The sequence below is a fragment of the Phodopus roborovskii genome, unplaced genomic scaffold (genome assembly GCF_943737965.1).
Source record: "Phodopus roborovskii unplaced genomic scaffold, PHOROB, whole genome shotgun sequence".
In the NCBI taxonomy this organism is placed as follows: Eukaryota; Metazoa; Chordata; class Mammalia; order Rodentia; family Cricetidae; genus Phodopus; species Phodopus roborovskii.
The window spans coordinates 2195217-2218272 of record NW_026126646.1 but is presented as its reverse complement, the minus strand read 5'-3'; the positions used below and the strand labels follow the sequence as shown (position 1 = coordinate 2218272).

Here is a 23056-nt window from a genome sequence, read left to right as displayed (position 1 = left end):
AGGCTGCTCCGTTAGTCTGGAGGCCCCTCATTCTCTTCCTCTATCCCATGCAGTCTCATGAATGAGGTGAGCGGGAAAGCAGTTTTCTTGGGAGTTAGGTTCTAAGGGCTTGGAAGATAGGTAGGCAAATCACAAAAGGACTTCTGGAGACATGCACAAACTCTTATGACTGACAAGACCAAACAGAACAGGCTTTACCCCAACACCAGTGGTCTCGAGTATCAGAAGGAATGAGCATCAGGGTTTAGACAAGGGAACTACTTCTCTAAGGCAACTGATACACTCTCCCTCCTCCACAGAGTGTGAGGAGGACAGGACAACCTGTGCGCTCTCTCTCTCTCTCTCTCTCTCTCTCTCTCTCTCTCTCTCTCTCTCTCTCTCTCTCTCTCTCTCCCTCCCTCCCTCCCTCCCTTCCTGTGTTTTTTCAAGACAGCAATTCTCTGTGTAACAGCCCTGGCTGTCCTGGCACTCACTCTGGAGATCAGGGTGGCCTCAAACTCACAGAGACCGGCCTGTCCCTGCCTCCCTCCCGAGTGCTGGGATTAAAGGTGAGCGCCACCACTGCTCAGAGACCTTGTTCTCCTTAACAGCTGAGACTACAAAGGTAAATGTGACAATTCAGGCAGTACTAAGTTCCATCAACAAGTACCAGCTGTGACAGAAAAACTAAGCACCCAGAACAGATTAAACCTGGGCACTGTGGGTCAAGATGAGCAAGTGCCTGGGCCGGGTGGAAACCATGGCTGAGAAAATGAAAGAACATAAACTTAAAATGCAGAAAGCCTAGATGGCAAGGATTTGCACATACCGCTGGTGGGAACATAAGGCAGTCAAAGTCTCTTCATAAAAACTTTGCCAGTTTCTACAAGGTTAAACAAGTACCACAGGGTCTAGAATTCTATGATTGGCTTATTTATCCAACAGGACAAAATTCGCTCACACAAAAGCTTTAAACAGCTTTTAGATTATTGGAGTCTCGGGCGGCATGCTGAGCACGGGGTGCTGGGAACACACCTGGTCCTCTGGAAGAGCAGTCCATCATCCTAACTAAGGCAGCCCTCTGGTCCCACATAAAGATGTTCACAGGACCATTCACACAAACATTATTCTCAAAAGCTCCAAACAAGAATAAAGGATGTTTGGCCATAGGAAGAATGCCTGAATTATAAGTATCCACTGAAATGTTACTTGACAGCAACAAAAGGGAGCCAGCAGCTTATACAATAACAGAGGTAAATTAAATCAAACAAGCAAACAAACCAAAAAACCTGTTAAATGAAAGCCACAAGAAGAGTATGAGTTCATAACAGACAGGGAGATGGATAACAGCAAGAAAGACAATTCAGAAGTTGCCCAGGGTCCAATCAAGTGGACTTATCAGGAGGGAAATACAAAGGCCTGATGCAGATGGTGTTATTCACACAGATGTATACAATTGTCAAAACTAACTGACTGGATGCTTAGTGTGGGTGCATTTACATATGTATGTATATGAACATATGAATATACACACACAGGGTAGCACATGTCAATTCTGTCAATACAGTTGACAAAAACAATAATCCAGGCCAGGTTTTATTAGCTGCCTCTCAGAGCCTGCAATGGCTACTGAGGATTAAACATGGAGGATTAGAGGCAGCATATTGCTGCCTGCATGGGTGGCTAGGTCTTGAGTACAAACAAAAGAACATGTTGGGAAAAGCTTTGGTTCTACAAATAGGGAGTGAAGCAGCTCATGGCCTCACCAGGAACAAAGTCAATTGCACTTTAATCAAACATGCATGGCGTGCAGCAGAGACGGCTGCACATAAATCCAGGGGAGAAAAGCAGCTGCAGGAATCAATAGCTCACTGAAACATTAACACAGGCATCATTGATCAAAAGGCAGCTCCACAAAGGCAGCCTTGCAGATTAGCTCTTGCTTTTGCTTGCAAGCAAACACCAAGGTCTAAATGTTGACACAAATGGCCTGTAATGATAATTTTGTTCTGAATGCTCTAACCTCACTGGTCTCACAGCCAACCAGTGTGACATCAGATGCAGTAGCTACACACACCACGAGGTGCTAAACCATCTCAGAACCTGAGCCAAAAAAAAAAAAAAAAAAAAAAAGCCACCCTCAACTGCCAGAGTCACAGATCTTAGCTCCTGCCCAGTGCTGAGCTCTACTGGCCTGTGCTAGCACTAGGTCTTTCTTTCCAATTCCTCCAATTCCCAACCCCCTGCCATTTTTTTTTCCCCCTTGTAGAGGGGAGCTGGGTCACAGGCAAAGGTTCCTAGAAGCAAAGGCTCAATCTAGTAGAAATACATACAAGTTGTTGTGTGTGTGTGTAGGGGTACTGTTGGGTTCCAGTGACATTTCTGCTTAGGGAATCCCTTCCTCCTGAGTGGCTGGGCACCTGGAAGAGTCAGCAAAAGCTGTGGGGAAAGAGCTCCAGGCTGCCTGCCTTGTGGCCCCCAGCACTTGCCTGTGCAGCATCTGAAGGGATGGGCTTGGAGCTGGCCTAAACTCATTTAAGGACAAGTTCTGCGGCTGTGACAAAACAGCAGGCTGAGTGTCCATCTCCCCATGCGCATGTCCCTAGCGGACAAACAAGGGTGCTGAAGATGGAGGTGGCAGCCGTGTGGCCAGCACTGGCCGGTCTGCCCCCTTGTCTTACAAGCAGGGCTCTGTCTGACCACTGGTATCCATTTGGTTAAAGTTCACTTCCACCAGCCACTGCAAAGCAAGAGGTTAGTGACTGTCCTGCTCAATTAAAACTGACTCTTTTTAAAGGTAAGGTGCCTGTGTCTTCTTTGTCCTCAGGGGCCCAGAGAAAGGAGTTACACCTGAGTGCTGAGGCACTGGAGAAACAGGGTCTCTCTGCATTAGCTCCAGCTGTCCCCAAACTCACAGAGACCCTCCTGCCTCAGCCTACCAAGTGCTGGGACTGAAGGTGTGAGGAACCTGGCCTCCATGGTTAAGAACACCTCCACCTGCCTTCCCGCCCCTCACCCCCGACACCGCCTGGCACAGGGATCTGTGATGAGCCGGCTCATCCCCTGCCCTGGCCCTGTGCTCCTTAGACAGGACCCTCTGGGAGGCTGATGTTGAGGCAGAAAAAGGTGAGCCAATCATTCTTTTTAATGTATTTCTTTCTCCAGCTACACACACACACACACACACAAAACTTTGATCACATCTTCCCTCCCGTTAATCTCTTATACTCTTCCCACCTCCCACCTAACCCGGTTTACTTCCCAACAGGTATGTGAGAGCCTGGGCACTGAGCAGAACAAGAAACTATGTTTGGGAGCAACCACCTCTTCAGAGCTTTCCAGCAGGTTGCCAGGCAGAATCCCAGCACTTGGAAGGCAGAGGCAGGCAAGTGAGTTCTAGGATAGCCAGGCCCACACATAAACCCTATCTCAAACAAACAAACAACAAAACAAAAAACAAACCCACAACAACACCCCCCCCCCCAGAAAGAATGAGAGAGAAAGAAAGCAGCAGTTTTCATCAGGCAACTGGTCATCCTCCAGTCGCTGGTAATTAAAGCACTGTTCTTCTGGGATCCTTCTTTTGTTAACCAGCCTAATCGAATCCCCTTATCCCCAGAGGGACCAGCCACTATCAGCAGCTCTGCTGTAAATCATTGCATACCACCCCCTGGCATCTGGGAGAATGATGATCTGCTTGAAGGCACAGAGCTGAGGATGGCATTCTGGAACCCAGCCTCCACTACTCAAGAGGCTCAGAAGACGCCCAACTTAGCACACCTTGCTCTGAGAGGCAGCCTGCTTACAAGATACAAGTCAGACTAAGGTGCCCAAGGAGAAGTTCCTGAACCAGGCACCCTTTTAGAAGAAGGGGGAGGTGGGAAGATCCCTAATTTGGATAGGTTAAAAATTCACCCCCTCTTCCAAATATTATATTACATTTATATGGCACAAAGAAACGGAAACAGCCTGGGCTACCCTTCCGGTTCCTAACACTGTTGTCTGGGTTCCGGACTCAGTGGCCGCTGAACCTACTTCCGGTCCCACATCTCCACTACAAAGTCCACCTGGAGGCTCTACTATTACCCTTTCCTTGGCTGGCCTTTTACTTTTCTGGAGGCTAGCTCAGTCTTCTCAAAGCCCAGCAGACACACTGCCACTTCTCCAAACCAAGTTCCAACCGCTTGTCCACTTCTTCCAGACCTTTCTCTTATTCCCCATGTATCCCAACCCCTTGGCTTATGCTAACACTATGGTCAATTGGCTGTTCTCGAGTATTCAGCCCGAGTCACAAACCCCAAAAGCATAGTGGAAAGAGAAAACTGGTTCTCCAAAATTGACCTCTCTTTCTAACACACACACCAAAAAAAAAAAAAAAAAAAAAAAAAGAACAAGTGGGCTTCAAGATGGGCACTGTGGCTTATGATCTCCATGCCAGCACTTGGGAGGCAAAGGCAGGAGGACCGCCTGAAGTTTAAAGGGCCATACACACCCTGTTGCTACCCTTGCCAATAGCTCTGCCAACCCTACGTATTAAGCACAGACATGATTCTTCCATCTAACAAAAAACAAAAAACAGCTTTATGAATGACACACTCAAGAAAGAGCTAACGGCACAGCAGGAGCCTAAGGTCCCTACCAGGTGCAGAGGTCACTAGGCTTCCTAAGAGGTCCCCTGGCAAGTCCTGACACAGGAACACAGTGTCACACGGAACCCACACACAAGGGTGCACACACAGACCTTGATTTAAATGAGGACTTCTAACATTTTAAATACTAACACTACCAGGAATTGTGTTTTCTCAGTTGACAACCCAAACCCTAGGAATTCATTTGTGGATCTGAGTTTTGTCTCCCGGGTGAACACTTCATTATTCCTGAGTTCATTTTATTGAGGTTCAGCAACTGGGTGGGCGAGGGGATTTCCATCACCGCATCACCTTTGCTAATGGGTCTTTTTATGGTTGTCTGTTTTTAAAGTGAAGCCACAATTCTACCAGCAATGGAGAAAGGGAAAGGGAAAGCCATAAAATGTTAAAACCACCCTTCTCCATCTCATAAACAGTTTTCTATTTATCGGCCTTTCATTGTATGTGCAATCTTATTATCCTTGCACAGCATCAAAGTGACATCCGTCAGGGTCACCCTATAAAATATACATTGCAATGTAACATTTAATGACGGGAGTGGGGCGAGAAATGAAGGATGTGAGGGTGGCGTGCTGCAGGAAGCTTCACAGGGGTCATCAGTTATCCCCGTGCATTTCCCGAGGTGATAACTGAATGACAGGGGCTGGAGGAAAATCCATTTTTGAGCTCAGAAAGGATAGTTAGGAGGAAAATGTTTTGGGTAGAAGCACATAATGACAGCCAGGAAATGAGGGAGCTATTCTAACGCTGCTTCTTGTGTTTTATGGTTTTTATGGACGCACAGCAAATTATCACGTACGATCTATTTCTTCCAGTTGAATGTTCAAATAAAGGACAGACTTCATTACAAAGGAAGGAAGGAAAGGGTATTTAACTTTGTCACAGTATTACATTTGTTTAATAAAATGAGCAGAAACAAAGATTACTAAAGTGTAAGACACACACACACTCACACACTCTTCACAGGTATAAGACACTTCAACTCTTTTACCTAAAATCTGGGGATTTCAGCTGAGGCAGAGATCTTAGGAAAATTTAGATAAACCAACATCATGTACTCACAGCCAGAGCAGCTGTCACCTAGAACCTTTTGCTCAGCTGTGTGGTGTGATTTGGTAGGATCTTTAAAGTGTTGATCCGGGTAAAATGAGGTCATTGGGAGGTCCCTCACAGAACCTGACTATATTCATGTTTGTTTTTGAGACAGGGTCTCTCTACATAGCCCTGGCTCACCTGAAACTCACAGAGACCAACCGCCTCTGCCACCCTGAGTGCTGGGACTCAAGCCTGGTGGTGGTGTTGGTAGTGGCAGCGCCACCTTTAATCCTAGCACTCGGGAGGAAGACGCAGGTGGATCTCTGTGAATTTGAGGCCAGGTTGGTCTACAGAGTGAATTCCAGGGCATCAAGGGGCACATAGAGAAACCCTGTCTTGGGGTGGGGGTGGGGGAAGTGGTGTGTGTCCAACATTGGTGTTCTTACATTGGACACGGACATGAAGATCTGAGGAAACAGCCAGTTACAAAACAAGAAGAGAGGCCTCAGAAAAAATTAATACCACTAATACTTGGGTTCCCACACAAGTATTCTGGAACTATGACAAAATATTTTTTCACTTTTGAAGTCCTGTCTGTGGATATAGCAATCAGGTAGGGCGCATTACTATGTAAGTCCAGGACAGGGCTTCCTGGTCAGCACTGCAAAAAGAAGACCTGTGGTCAGTCTGTGAAGCCAGCCAGTCCCTGGCTATGAGCAGGACTCATGGAGTAGGCTACCTTCAGAGGAGCAACAATCTACTGGGAGAGAAGGTGCCAAGGAAGAATGGTGTGTGGACAAACACTGAGGTGAGTGACCTCAGAGAACTGGCTGCCCTGCTTGTTAGCTGGCACCGACCCCCACAGCAGAGGCTAGCCCCTCCACATTCCACTGCAGAGGCTAGCCCCCCCACACCCCAATACAGAGGCTAGCCCCTCCACCCCCCCACAGCAGAGGCTAGCCCCCCACCCCCACTGCAGAGGCTAGCCCCTCCACATTCCACTGCAGAGGCTAGCCCCTCCACCCCCCCACAGCAGAGGCTATCCCCTCCACACCCCACAGCAGAGGCTAGCCCCCTCCACTCCCCACTGCAGAGGCTAGCCCCTCCACACCTCCACTGCAGAGGCTAGCCCCTCCACACCCCCCACTGCAGAGGCTAGCCCCTCCACACCCCCCACTGCAGAGGCTAGCCCCTCCACACCCCACTGCAGAGGCTAGCCCCTCCACTCCCCACTGCAGAGGCTAGCCCCTCCACATCCCACAGCAGAGGCTAGCCCCCTCCACTCCCCACTGCAGAGGCTAGCCCCTCCACACCTCCACTGCAGAGGCTAGCCCCTCCACACCCCCCACTGCAGAGGCTAGCCCCTCCACACCCCCCCACTGCAGAGGCTAGCCCCTCCACACCCCCCACTGCAGAGGCTAGCCCCTCCACACCCCCCCACTGCAGAGGCTAGCCCCTCCACACCCCCCACTGCAGAGGCTAGCCCCTCCACTCCCCACTGCAGAGGCTAGCCCCTCCACTCCCCACTGCAGAGGCTAGCCCCTCCACTCCCCACTGCAGAGGCTAGCCCCTCCACTCCCCACTGCAGAGGCTAGCCCCTCCACTCCCCACTGCAGAGGCTAGCCCCTCCACTCCCCACTGCAGAGGCTAGGCGGCACAAGCCAGTTGCCATGTGGTGCCTTCACTGCCGGTATGACCCAGGAGAACCAGCCCAACTTGGAAGGAGAGACCTCCAAGAGTTCCACAGCAAGGGAGCTAAGCTCTATCACATCTGAGTATTCTTCATGAACCTGTGGCCAGGGAAAGTTCTCTGGAAGGAATGCAACACCTCTTCCAGGACAAGCAGCTGTGTAAGTAGCTCGTGATCCTGGTGGGGTGGGGTGTCCCTCCATGCTACTCACATGGACACACACTTGGAAATTTTAAAAACAAAACACAAAATCTCCTAGTTACAGATCTAGTCCATGGCTAGGTCTCCTCAAGGTTCTTGTCAGGCCAGCTAACTCCTACACAAAAAAGGCAGTACTGTGTGGACGGCAGTCTTACCCTGCCTGGGCTGTAGCCCCTATCAGGGTACACTGACAGTCAATTTCTGGGGACTACATTACTGCAGCTGCTTGGAAAAGTTATTGCCTTGTCACCACCCCCCCCCTGAAGAGTTTGGGAAGATGAAGCTGACCTCCCAGAATCGTGAACTTCCTTAGGCATTTGGTTCATATCTTAAAATTGCCAAATGGCGCTATGAATGGTGGTCCCGTGTTTGCTACCCACAGACAACAGTAGCAGGAAACGAGGAGTTTAAGGTCAGCCTTGACTACACAGCCAAAACTGCACTGCAGACCTCAGAAACAAACTCGAACACTCTAGGGTCGCGTCTCCATAACGTATCAAGGCACTAACTTAAGTTAGTATGCTGAAGGGTACATTAAAGTCTTCATAGCTCTTTTGTGGAGAATCACTGTCACAATGGCTATCAGTGTCCTGGCAGGCATGGGCAGGTGGCAGGAAGGGGTGTGACAAACTGCTCCTAGAGACACCGTGGCCCTCCAGCCCTTCCAGTTTCTGTGCAAAATGATGAGATATGAAGACTTTTTCTTCATGCAGCATATGATAAAAGGTTATTTCAGGCTTGAACAAAGAGCCACACAGAAGAAAGGACACTGATGGATGAGCTCTGCATTCTTCCTACTCAAACCTGAAATCCCAGAACAACTCAAAAAACACACACACAAAAACAAAAAAACTCCTCTTTCCCCACAGACTTTTTACTTAGCTTCAAAACTTGGGTTTCCAGGTTCTGATTCCTCAGCAACTGGCCGTCCCCACCTATCTCACTTCCCAGTGGAGGCGCCTCTGAGACTTCCCTTTGAAGCAACCGTTCTGTTAGGAGAGCAGCACTTCCTAACCCACCTTCCCACCCCCTCTCAGGGCTCCCATCCTACAAATACCAGATGCTACTTTGACATCGGTGATGACTTTGGACCCTTCATGTTCCAGACATCTGGCTTCTGGAGTCCTTCCTTCACAAAAACAGCTAATGGCTCTTCCCACACACCCTGCCTTGTGGCCTCCAGCTCCAGGAGCACATCCTCTTAGTTGCTGCTAGCCAGCCCTACAGCCTTACGTCGCCATTTGCTGTAACCTAAGTCTCTTGAGAGTTTGTTAGCCTCTTCCCATGAAGATCAATCTCTCAAGCAGGGCTCTTTGGTGGCTCGAGTCGCGGAATCTAGTGGGAATTACGAATGCCTGGTTTTCTTCTCTAACTGGACTCACACAAACAGAAGATGTTGTTAGAGCCCTAGCAATAAACAGTGGATCCTGACCGGAGTAGATGCTCTCAGGCTAGAGAGTGTTCGTGGGTTTACGAACACTCACTACCCTTCCAAACAACTTGGGTTTGGTTCCCAGCACCCATACCAGATGAGTTATAACTTCAGTTCCAGGGGACCCAAGTCCTCTGGGTTTCTCAGGCACTTGCATGCACAGGTGCACATAAATGGACATATTCACATATGCACACATTCACATACTTTTTTTATTAAAAAAAAAAAAAAGGTGCCAAGTAAACAAAACATTCACTGGTGTGAGCCAAGCAAACAAGAATACCACGCAGGAAATATACAAAGGAAAGATAAGTTTCCAACAGCTGTAAAGCTTCTCAAGATTATTGAGCTTCCATGGGACTTTATCTATGCAGTAAAGTAAAAGAGAGTGAGTCCCACAATGCACTTAGTTACATTAGGGCTACTCTCAGCCATGAAAACAGGTTACTCATCCCAAGGGACGTTCAGGTGTGGAGTGAGGCGGTGCCCTGTAGTGAGGAGTCACCTGGGCAGATAACCGGAACCACACAAGCCTGGGCTTGATACTGTTGGGCTTAATTAATGAAACCATAGTCAAAAGCCAGGTGGTGGCACATGTTTACAATCCAAACATTCGAGAGGCAGAGGCAGGAGGATTAAGAATGGAAAAACAGCTCACTATATACTGAGTTTGAAACCAGCAAGCTACATGAAATTCTGTCTCAAAAATGGAAACAAACAAACAAACGGAGACAAAAACCCTACTTAAACTGAACCCAGTAATGAATGACACTTTGTCCCTAACAAGTCCATTTTCCTGAAGCAGGGAGCTCTCCACCCTTACTGTTAACCTGCATATATGTTTGTACATCATTTGTGTGCCTGATCGCGAACTGTGAGAGAAGGCTGTGAGCTGGGAATCTTAACCACTGAGCCACCCCCTGCCCACCTGAAGCTCACAGCAAAGACTCAGTGTCACATCTCACAGAGCCTGCACCAGGCTGCAGGGCACTCACCCAAGTTAGCTGACCTGCTCTGCCAGGAGCCCAAGAAAACCTAAGGAAAAGAGGGCACGTGGGCAGGACTGTGACCAGGAGCCCCAGCAGCAACCATTTCTGCTCCCGGAAGTGCCAATGCCTCAGTCAACGCTGCACCCACACATATCCTGCATCCAATCAAACGGTGGATGTGTGCCTGTGCATGTGTCTGGCGGTACAGAAGAAAAACAATGATTACTGCCCAGCCTCTCTCAGCTGGAGCTCTACTGCTGAGCCACAGGACTCCCAAAGCCCCAGATAGGTCTGCTGTGAACAGGACACAACTATCCCATTCAGGATGCACAGGAGAATACCAGCACATCACACAACAAATGCTAATGCTATTAGGACAGGAAGCTCAGCCAGTGGACAAATAGGCCCTGACACACCCCAGGCTGGCACCTTCTGTTTCAAAAGAATGTTTTCATTTGCATTCATTAACCTATATTCAACATAGCTCAAACTACCAAGGGCCAGGGTTCCCTCCAGGATTAAGTAACACAATACCAGGCTTTCCCTGGCTGTGCCCTTTCCTGCTCTTCTTTCTAACCCCCCAATACTGTGTCCACAGAAAGTTCACTACTCTCTCTGAAGCTCTTTCCTTACTTGTAAGCCAGAGAAGGGTCAACAACAGCTCCTTCCCTAGGGTGGGGCCTGTAACACACACACACACACACACACACACACACACACACACACACACACACTCACTCACTCACTCCATTCCTAACTGCTATCTTTTCATCAGAAAAGGACCAGAAGCTGGGGTGTGGTGGCACACACCTCTAGCTCCAGCACCCAGGAGGCAGGGGCAGGCAGAGCTGGTCTACAGAGTGAGTTCCAGGACAGCCACAACTACATGGAGAAACTGTGTCTGAAACCCCACCCCCTCCAGCCAAACAGAACCCAAACAAACAAAAGGACCAGAAACACAGAACTAAATTCACCTGAAAATTAACTAACTTCAAAACTATCTTTCAAATCTTCTAACTTCCTTCCTCTGTCGATCTGCCCCCAAACCACAGGCACACACACCATATAGCCAAAGAATCAGGGTTATCTGAGGCCAGCCTGATCTACACAGGGAGTTCTAGGACAGCCAGGGCTACTGTGAGATGTGTTTCAAAAGAGTCAGGGTTAGTGAAGGAGCCTGGAGAGGACGCAGTCTAAAAGGCCGCTCCCAGATCAGCAGGCTCCCACTAGGACCCGCAGCCATGCACGCCAGCGGCCTCATTGCCTGGACTTGAATTTCATCAGCAAAAGGATGGAATACCCCACACTTTCAGAATCTCATAAGGAGATGAGGGCACAGTGTAACAGTACAGACTTTGTCCAGCATGGACTGGGCTTCATTCTTAGCAACACACACACACAAAAGATAAAAATAAGGACGAAAAGGGAAGGGTGTGTAATTTAAAAGAGTTTTGGCAGGAGTAAGAACAAAAAAGACACACCTGCCTATCTGCAGCTGGCTACTCTTGGCTTTCTAAGCCATGCACCACTGATGTTGACTGGATAGGTCCAGCTTGAGGGACTTACAACATCCTCTTACTTAATTTCAAAGTGTTGAACACACACACACACACACACACACAACAATGCACACACACGCACACATACAAACTGAAAAATTATACCTGTTATGAGATGTTTGAGTATACTGTGTAAAGATATGTCACTGTGACTGGTTTAATAAAAAGTTAATAGGCAAGACTTCCTGATAGAGAGCTCTGGGAAGAAAGAGGGTTGCCAGCTGGACACAGAGGAAGCAGGACACACAGGAGGAGAGGTAAAAGCCACAAGCCACATGGTAGCCATAGAGGGATAGAAATGAGTTAATTTAAGTTATAAGAGCTAGTTAGAAACAAGCCTAAGCTAAGTCTCCATGTTGCATTTGGAAGCTGGCTAGTGGGAAGACATCATTACTCCTATCTGCAATAAATTCTACTGCCAAACCGCAAATACTGTCTTGTGGTAATGTGGGGCACTCTAAAGCACTGGCTCTCAACCTTACTAACACTTCGACCCTTTAATACAGGTCTTCATGTTGTGGTGGCCCCAACCATAAAATTATTTTCATTACTCCTTCATGACTAACTCTGTTACTGTTATAGAGCCTAATGTAAATATCTATTTTCTGGTCTCGACCCATATGTTGAGAACTGCTGCTCTAGAATATTATCAAACCAGTTACTACTCATTTTCATACTGCATCTCTTACATTTTTTCCTATCTGAAATTCCTAGTGGCTTGTCACCTCAGGCACACGCCTGAAATCCCAGCAGTTAAGAGTTTAAGGGTTCAGTGTAATTGAGGCTAACCTGAACTACACAAGCCCCTGTCTTACAACTCAAAGACCCAAACCAAAACCTTAGTGAAGTGTTCAAGAAAGTGGATGCTGAAGCCTGGGATTAAGTGCTGGTGACTATTGCCACTTCCTACTGCTGCACACCTACCTGGGTAACGCAGTCCCCATGGATGTGTGCAGCGCGCTCAGCAGGGCCACACAGATCCGTGGTCCTTCCATCCCAGCCGCTCCTCCCTATTCAGTCTCGGGGTTCCCTGCTACAATTTCCAACACCGCCTAGTAGTTTACAGTACTTTCAGGGCCTGGCTTTACACACTTAGTCACTTACTTTCTCTGTCTTTGTCACAGACCTAAAATCTGTAACCAGACAATGGAGCCTTAAGAAACAAAACAAAAACAAAAGAAACCCCAAACCCTACCATTTCCTCCCCCATGCCTTCTTTCTGTTTTAGAGGGAGTGTGCATCTGAGGCAGTGAGCGAGAGCATGGCCACACCCACTACTGCTGCATTTCTATTATGTAACAATGTTTAGAATCCTGTAGTTATTAAGTAAATATTTACAAAATGAGGAGGTAGTCAGGCAAACAAACATTTACTTAGCTTTTAAATAAACAACCCAGGACCACTTACATGCTGAAGATGTCGTCTTACATGATGTCTTGTTTTTTGAAGTTAAAAAACAAAAAACAAACAAAAAAACCAACCAAAACTCACCTTTATTTGTAAAATATAAAAGCTGATAAAACACAATTGAAAAGTCAAAAGTCACATCTGTCCTGGCTGTTGATGCATTTTATGCCTCTGGTCTCCTAGAACACAGTTGGGTGGCTTTACTCTTACTGCACAGTGTGCTCAAGGGAGCAGGAGCAGGAGGTGAGGGACCTGGGGTCACAGCTCAGGGGAGGCCCTTCCATTCCACACCTATTCCCTTTGTGCCAGGCTAGACTTCTGACCTTCCCGTGTTAAGCACACGTTCTACAGCTAAGCTACCTTTCGACCCTCTATTTTCTGGAGAGGGATTCTCTCCTAATTTCCTGACTTTGGAACCTGCAATTTCCAGCCTCCCCAAATTCTTTTTTAGAATTATCTTTTTAATCCTTAAAAAGATAATTCTAAAAATTGAGCTCAAGATGGGGACTGAGATGAGGGTCTGACATCTTTTTCTGAACTGTCCTTGGATAAACACACTTCCTTCTACCAAGTTCTAGACAGATGGGACTCTGGCAACACCGGGGACACCATAGCAGTGCATGCAATCTTTCATGTTCTTCCAGCACACAGCCTAATAGAGCTCATTTCTCCTGCAACAAATTCAAACATTATGTCTCAAAGGATTCCACTCACAAGATGCACCCAGTTTACCATCCTCACAGATCAAGATTCTTTAGTAACAGAGTGTCCACAGAAGAAACCCAGCCCTTTCCAGTAAACAGATGCAGGCACAGGCAAAGTGGCATTTCTGCTACTAAACCAAACAGCACAAGAAAACCTAACAGTGACCCTCCGGTTACAGGAAAAGTCCAATGACTTCAAGTTCCAGGCATTTGGTCTTAGTCCTCATTTCCCAACAGAGGAAGATACTCCAAGGAGTATATCCTTTGCTATGCTACTGGCTCCCAGAGCCCAGCTGTGACAGGATGGGGCAGCTGTCAGAAAGACCAAGGTAAGATAACAAAGTGAATTAAAATCCCTTTTCTAATTCCAGAGAGAAAGGCTGGAGGTTAATCAATGATGCTTAACCTCTCTCTCCCTATTAAACCCGTAAGCACCAATCTAAAAAACCATCCCAATACCCCCCCCCTCAAAGAGACTGGGGTTCAGAGGCGTCTGGGCAGCTGAATAACAGCATTTGCAAGGGAAGAGAGTCCAGGTCTAGAGAGATAGCTCACCAGTTAAGAGCACGGGTTGCTCTTCCAAAGGACTTGGGTTTGGTTCCCAGGACCCATAGGGATGGAGGGTCAGGGAATCCAATGTCCTCTTCTGGCCTCCACATGCAGTGAACAGACATACATGTAAGCAAAGCACACACACACAAGAAATAGAAATAAGAAGAGATGAACCCATCCACAGAGTGACAGAGTGGGGCACATCAACTCACAAGGCACAGAAGCTCATGTCCTCAAGGCCCTTCCAGATGGCTTCCTACCCACACTCATCTGGCAGCTGGAGCCTTTAAAATACCCTGTTAAATATAATGAATAAATACGGAGTAGAGTTTGTTGGCCATCCTAGGAAATTAGTCAAACCCAATTTATACCCAGATTACTGGGTCTGAAGTGGTGGTGGTAGTGTGGTGGGGGAGGGCACCCGAGGCCTTAACCTGGAGCCTCAGGGGTTGTCTCCAGGTAGGGTCTGAAAGAACAGGTTAGTGCATTTCTTACTATAGAGTTGCTTCTCGGTAGAGTGGAATTCTGAGAACAGAAGCCTTCTGTGCTGATTATGGGCAGAGGGAAAAAAAGGAAGAGGTATGAATGTTTTCTAGAAACTGAAGTTAAAAAAGTATTTCAAGAAAAGAGATCAAAATGTGTGTGTGTGAGAGACAGAGAAAGAGAGAGAGAGAGAGAGCGCTTTGCACTGCTATGACAAAATACTTGAGAGAATTAGAAACCCAGCTGCATCCAGTGTCCAGTGTCAGAAGTCTCTGTTCATGTTCTTTCTCTTGGTCTCAAGTGTTAGGCAGAGCATGGAAGAGAGGGCAGCACAAAGCTGCTCACCACAGAGCAGTCAGAGTGGGAAGAATGAGAGAGGAAAGCCCACAGATAAACTATAACCTCTGGAGGCAGCCCCCAATCTGGGACCCATTTCCTCAACTAGGCCACACTGGCAGAGACCCAGTCACATCTAAGCAGCTCTCCCCCATGAGAACACACAGGGAGTCACCTGGAGTTCTGAGTACAAGAGCTTCTGCTCCCTGGAAATTAAGGGCACACCCTCGCCCTAACTTCTTCAATAGCTGGGAACCTAGACTCCCACACACGAGTCTTTTGAGGAACCATTTCATACCCAAACCACAGCAAACTTCCTGTATTTTCTGTCTAAAGTTTTATGGGCAGTGAGAAGCCTTAGGCAACAGGAACTCAAGGTTCATCGCCCATCCTAAAGTACAGACTAGCACAAATAAATCCTTGGTCTCTATAAAAGACTCCTGAGAACATGAAGGCAGCATGGCGGAGAGACGGGCCTTGGGAAGATCAAGCTATAGCTGTATTAATGACACCATCTAGCCCCAACGTCTACTTCTAACTCAAGCTCACACTGGTGGAACCAAATCCCAATTCACTTCAATTTTTCAAATTATCTGAGGAGTTTTACAGAAGATTTGATTGGAAGTGAGCGGAGCCAGGTGGACCTCTGTGAGTTTCAGTTCAGTCCGGCCTGGGCTCCTCCATACTAAGACTTGGAACCAAACACTACTCTTATGGAGGGCCAGAGTTTGGCTCCCAGCACCCAGGTCAGGTGGCTTACAGACTCAACTCCAGATTCAAGGGTTCCAGTGGCATCTGTTGGACAACTTCTTCTATCTGGGCACCTATACATATGTGCACATGTACATGCACATGCACACACATGACTCAAAAATAATCTAACTCAGCCAGGTGGTGGCCATGTATGCCTTTAATCCCAGCATTGGGGAAGCAGATGCAGGCAGATGTGAGTTCGAGGCCAGCCTGGTCTACAGAGAGAGTTCCAGGACAACCAGGGCTCTTACACAGAGAAACCCTGTCTCCAAAAACCAAAACACCAAAAATAGCTGACTCTTTTATAAATGGTACAACTGAGTATTGAGTTTGCTTTTCAGATTCTCAAAATCTATGAGGTTTTTACAGCTATGTGAGGGCAGGATTGCCTGGTCATCCACACTCAGACCCTCACACCAGTGGCTGTGGCAAGTGGGCCATGATGCCTCCACTGGACAGATGGGGAAATACAGCCCAAGGAGAGCATCTGTTTGAGAACAGCTGGCATGGAGAGAATCCCCACACAGTCCCATTCACCGGAGACTTCATGGAAGAGGGAAGAGGCTGCAGTAGGCCCTTGGCTAAGGTGCTCGAACCACCCAACACTTACATGGAGGGAGCGACTTAAAAGTGGGGACAAGTTTGATCAGGGTCACCTGACAGCTTTAGGAGACTATAACAAAGGCAAAATAGAAATAAGATGTGAACTTGGGGTACTAACCACACCCTGGTACAAACCTGGTTCAAGGGCATTTATGTCCCTACATGGCAGTTAGCACATTTGTTTCATGTGCTTTTCTGGGGAATACTATAAACATTTGAGGGTAAAAGAAACATTGCACTTGTTTGCTTTTAATTCACATTTGTTTTTCGTAATATTTCCTGCATCCAACTAAAACATCTTTTGCAAAGGAACTTGAATGCCTGTTGACTGGCTGAGTAAATGAATACACATAAGAAAAATAAAAACAGGAAATCATAGACAATCCAAAGCATTCACTACAAGATGGCTGTCACTAACACTAACCCTGTAGACTTCCCTTGACCAGATACCATCTAGCAACCCCTCTATCCAAAGAAGCCAGTACTAGGAAACCAAGAATAAGCTTAATAATACCAACAGAAGGACGCTTCCTTCTGGCCTTGTTTGCATTACTAGGAAGCAGGAAGGGAATGCCTTCAGCTGCTCAGCCATGTGGCACCTTCAGGTCTGGTGTCTGAGGCTGAGGAAACCCCTCTGCCTTAAAGTTGCCTTCATCAGGTACTCTGCCACAGCAAGACAGTAGATACACAGAGGGTCAACTTTGACCACACTGCAAGTTTGAGGTCAGAATAAGCTACATAAGAACCTGCCTCTGGGGGGCAGTCGTGATGGACACCTGTAATCCCAGCCCTCGGGAGGCAGGGGCAGGTGGATCTCTATGAACTGGAGGTCTGCAGAGTAAGTTCCAGGACAGTCAGGGCTACAAAGAAGAACACTGGAAATACTGCTCTCCCCCCCAAAAAAATATCCTGCCTCAAAGAAAGAAAACTCCACAAACAAACAACAACAGAACACTCCCAAATAGCACATCTCATCGCACACATTTTCCTTTAGAGGCCTCAGGGTTTGTCAAAGAGCGTGTGGCACAACGGAGAGGACTGAAGTTCGGATCCCAGCAACCAGGTTGGGTACCCAATGAACATCCATGACCCAACGCTGAGCAGAGAAGAGAGGATGGCTGCTGGGGTTCCCTGCTTCCAGAATAGCTTAGAAAACGAGACGGCTCTCAAAAAACAAACAACAACAACAAACAAGAACAGGAGAAGAAAGATAAAACACACCTCCTATAGCCAAGTTCTGTTTGGTGATTTGTGTATCTTTCATTGACTCTAGGACCACGGATTCTGCCTTCATATGACCCATTTGTGACAGGCTTGAGGACCTGGTCCAGAAGGGAGAGGGAGGGATCACCGTTTCCCTGGGAGACTGTCTCATCACACTGCCCTCTGCTGGCTTGTAGGTCAGCATCTCCAAAGCACCAGGGCACAAAGGGATTGCACAAACTTCTACTTCCTCCTTGGGGGTAGGCCAAAGACCCCTACCATAAATCAGGAATTTTAGGAGTAAAACCTCACTTTCTTCCTGTGAAAAGTAAACCATGCCTGAAAACCAAGCAAGCACTCAGCACAGAGGCTCCAGGGTGAGAGGGGTACCCAGGTAAGATCCAGCCAGCTCGGCCTGGGAAGGACTGGGATGGCCCCTGCATGCACATCGAGCATCGGGGCATTTTGGTCCCACCCTCTGGAGCATCAGGAGGACTGGGGAAAATGCTTTCTGGGAAGGGTTCTGTTGCTAGGATGAAAAGGGCTATAAATATGAGGTCAAAGCAATATTTTAAAAAGCATTCTAAAGCTGCAAGCAGTTCTTTCTTTTGAAATGGAGAGCCACAGAAGATCAAAGGAGCAGCACTGTTTGCTCACGGCTGCTCTGGGAGCCCCTCCCACACCTGGCAGAGTCCCAGAGGTTGTACAGCAGGATCTTAACTTACTTTAACTAACACAACCAACCTCAAGACAAGCTGCACAGCCTCCTGTGGAGGAGGCCTACACCAATAACCCCATCACTCAAGAGGCAGAGGCCTTTGGCAGTTAGAGGCCAGCCTAGGCTACACAGTCAGAGTGCGTCACAATTCTAAAGAAACAGAAAGAGCAGGTTAAACAGTGGTTTCCTGGAACACCTTGAGCAGAAGCAAGAGAGGAAGGAAAGCTACACAGCTTCCACACAGCTCATTGCCTCCTGCGCTCAGAAACACTAGGCAGCCCAGACAGGGAAACATCACGTTGTGGAGACATGCTTCTCTATGCTTCTCTTTACTCCTCCTGCCTGGCACAGGAAGTCCACTAGGCCCCGGGCAGCTTGCACAACACCATGCTTAACCTTGGCTCGATCAGCCTTCTCAACCACGAGGATCAGGCGGGGCAAGAGGGAGCAGGGTTAAACTTACTGGAAACAAACTTAATCAAAGCCGAGCAGTAACAAAGGGCACCAGAAACATTTCTACTGTATCACATCCCACAGGCTGGCCACAAGCCCGGAATTTTCATTACAATTTTTCAAAGGGAGGGAGAAAAGGAGGAAAAAATATTTCACAAAAGCATTATCAAGGCCCCAACCCAGGATGCCCTGCCACACAACCAAAAATCTGTAAGAGGTTAGCTTTTCAGGGAGTCAAAACCCAGCATGTGGAACCTGGCAGGCCTTTTATATGGTGGGAGGGGTCCTTAAAACCACTACTGTTCTGCACTGAAGTCTCCAAGCTTCACAGATCATTAAAGGTTTCTGAACCACAGAGAAAGGAGGGCAGAGTTAAGGAAATAAATCAAAAGTTCCTCTGGGATGCACAAATGCCTACTTGGAACAGGCTTTCAGCACGATACCCTCCACATTAAACAACAGGGAGGACTTTTCAAAATAAAAGCAAAGAAGAAGTTCACTCTTGTTATAAGCAATATACTTTTGGTTTAAAGGTTATGTGTGCTATAAAAATGATTCCTGCTGCAAGTGTGGAATGGGGCGAGGAGGCTGGGCTAGGGGAAGAGCAGTGCAAGAAAGCCAGTGAATAAAAAGCCAGAAGTCTGCTTTGAAGACCTCCAAACAAGTTAAGAAGCCCCGTGCTCATCAGGGTAGGACCCCAGGGAGGAGAGCCAGGGCACCCACCCCTTGCTATCCTTGCCCTAAAACCATCTCCCACTAGCCAGAAAGAAGCCTCCTGTCTTTCTTGGGAACACATGCAGGTGAAGAGGAAGGCAACAAAACCATGCTGCACGCTGCTCTGAGGCAAGGGCCTCCCTCCCATCTCTTAGGTTAGCCTGAGCACAGGAAGTGGCGGGGACACCTGAGGGTATGTGTGTTCCTTGAGTCTTGGTCTTCTTGGCTCTCCGGCAGCTGGACCAGCAAAATGATTGGCTCAAGGCATCTAACTAGCACATTTCCAAAACAAAACCAAATTCTGATCTTGGGAGGCATGTGCCATCAATAATCACCAAGGTAACTAGGCACTCACCAATTCTTAACCTTGCAATCCAAAGCTTGCATACAAGAACAGAGAGACAACTGAAAAAGCCAAAAATAGGTAACTAAAGTGTCCCTGAAGAAAGTCTTCACTGAAATATTGTTCAGAACAACTTCAGTGGTTTTCCACTCACACCGCAAAAACAGAGGATAAAAAATTCCAGAGACTGTTTTCAAGATAATAAAATCGCATGTGATGGTGAGTCACTGAGATGAAGAAAACCACCACAGCAGGAAGCAGAGAGCCCACACTCCGTGTGCACAGCACGAGTGTGCACATGCACTTTCGTCGCGTATTTGAAAGGCAAGCAGAAACAGGCTACTGACAATGTTTTAGTCTTGATTTGCCCAATATACCTACTGAGAAAAGCAGACCAGGGTTTCCAATCTTATAATCTAGGGCACAGTGAGCCTAGGTCTTAAGTCTTGCTACTGTGGATACGTGTGTTAAAGGTACTCTGTCCACTCTACAGTGGAAGGCCTTGGGCATCTAGGTTTTCCGTGGTCTTAAAACCAGCAGCTAAACATGCACTTGTGACAGACTGTCTATATAAATATGCATTGTATTTGTTTTGATGGATTGCACTTGACAATTAATTATGAGCTTACGAATAAGCATTAAAAGGCAAATAAATAAATATATTTGTATATAAATTCGTAAGTGTATACGTAATGGAAATCCATTAAGATGAATAACTTTTTTTTTTTTTTTTTTTTTTTTTTTTTTGCGGCAGGGATTCACTGTGTGGCACTGGCTATCCTGGAACTCACTAGGTAGACCAGGCTGGCCTTGAACTCAAGAGACCTGCCTGCCTCTGCCTCCTGAGTGATGAGATTAAAGGTGTGCATCACCGCCAGCAAGAAATAAGTTACTTAAGACTATAAATTTAATTAAAAATCTTAATTTAAAGTAAAAAAACTTAAAGGACACACTTCTGCTGGACAGATGGGCTAGTTAAGAAAAGGATGTGCAAGGCCCCAGAGCCCAGCAAGTTAACATGGGTGTTTTCAGGAAGCACCAGGTGCAGCTGGCCCTCAGCAGTGAGCTAGTTCTATGAAGCCAGGCTCACCCTCACCTCCCACTCACATAACACAGGCCTTGAACTGAACCAAAGTGCCTGAACTCCTAACTTCGCCAGCTGTAACGGTTCATAAATTTCAAGGTCTAATCCTCAGAAACTACGTCCCCACAATTCAGACAGACTGAGGACAGCAACCCAACAATCACATTTCCAAAGTCAGAGACAGTGTAGCTGGACCTGAGGCGCATGCCCCAGGGACAGAGTGCAGCTCGGTGGCTAAGTCCATGTCTAGCACGCTGCAAGGGACTGGGCCCAATCTTCAGCACTGCCAAAATAAAACAAAACACCCACAAACTAAATTCTTTAGAAGTGCTGAGGAGATGGCGCAGTGGGTCAAGTGACTGTCATGCAAGTATGAGGAGCTGAGTTAAAAGTCCCCTAATGCCATCCATGTAGAGCAGTGCACTGTCCCTGCATATCCTTATTGGAGAGGCAAGAAAGGAAAATCTTGGGAAGGTCAAAGGTTGGCTAGCCTGGTTTACACAGCACAAACAGATCTTACTTAGGTCAGACATCCAAGTTGTTTTCTGACTGCCTTGGCAGGGTGAGGTATGTGTGCATCCTTGGTTGTATGCATAGGTGACCGTACACACACACACACACACACACACACACACACACAAACACACTTACCCTAAGGAAAGGTCTGCCCTACTTGTTTTTCCTAGTTACACAGCACAGTGGTTTTCAGAAGACAAGAACAGAATGCTGTTTTACTTTGGGGCTAGGAATGGTTTTTCCACTTAAATCTAGTATCTTTTTATTTAAATTTGAAACAGACTTGTTTTACACGTCAATCCCAGTTTCCTCCCCTGTTCCCCCCACCAACCCCCATCCCATCCCCTTTCTGCTCCACAGGGAGGGTGAGGCCTTCCATGGGGAGCCTTCAAAGTCTGTCATATCATTTGAAGCAGGCCCCAGGCTCTCCTCCATATGTCTAGGCTGAGGGAGTATCCCTCTATGTGGGATGGGCTCCCAAAGTCCATTCGTATACTATGGTTAAGTCTAGTATCTTATCCTTACTTCTCCAAACAAGGTAGTTTACTGTTACTGTAATTTCCTAAGTGTCACTAACTGGTATAACTTAGAGTAAGATTAAAATGAACTTGATCAGGGTGGTGCCACACACCTTTAATCCCAGGGAGGCAGAGGCAGCCCTGATCTCTTTTTTGAGTTCGAGGCCAGCGTGGTCTACAGGGCCAGTTCCAAGACAGTCAGATCTGGTTCACAGAGAAACCCTGTCTCGAAAACAAACAAACAAAAAAGGAGCCAATTATTTAACGGTTATAATTTTAAATATGCTGTATAACACAGGGAATGGCAGATCCTTGTAGGCAGCATCTGAACCCTTGGTACCCTGTCAAGTTCAAAGCAGGGCCAGCAATATGGCTCAGTGGATAAAGCACTTATTGCCAAGGCTGGCGATCTGAGCTTGACTCTCAGAACCCACAAGGTAGAAGGGAAGAATCCGCTACTAAAAGTGGTCCTGACTTTCACACACAGCATGGCATGTGCTCAATCACACACACGCATACACACACAAATGGTTTTGAAATGGTCAGTTTCAAAGGCAGTTTCTACAGACAAAGCCCTAGAGCACACTCTCATGCCGCTTCTGTCAGTCTGCGTATACAGGGTAAGGTAAGAGAGACGCGGATACAACACCGCAAAGAGCAAAGGTCCAGGGCCTCGGCTTTAACATTGCCTTTTTTTCCCCAACACTGGCACCCCAAGTTTCCACCATGAAAATCAAATGCTTGCTTCATTCACACAAGGGAACAGGCCATGCCCTCTTAGACCACCTTAGTTAAAACAGTGCCTACTGGCATGGTAGGCTGCACTTGCAATCCCAGTACTGCAGAAGCTAAAGCAGGAGGGTGGTCTCTACTCCAAGGCCATCTGTGCTATAAAGCAAAACCCTGACTTAAATAATAGACTCCGGCCTTGGCTACACTGTAGTAGGAAACCCCTCAGCCCCGCCTGGAGAATGCAGAGCCTCAGCTGGGAAGCAACAGCAAGTACCTTGGAGAAGAGTGTGGCTCCTAAGCCCCAGCCCTCCACCTCCCCACTTACCAAGCCTCAAGAGCACTTCCTATGCTGGGGGCGCCAGTGGAAGAAAGCAACACCTGAAGGGTAAGATTTTTGTTTTGT

At 47.4% G+C, this 23056-nt stretch overlaps 1 protein-coding gene across 6 annotated transcripts in view; it reads right to left on the bottom strand.

Moving 5' to 3' along the window:
* Rere (arginine-glutamic acid dipeptide repeats) overlaps window positions 1-23056 on the bottom strand; it is a 186164-nt gene that overhangs the window by 11046 nt on the left and 152062 nt on the right. The window lies entirely within an intron of this gene.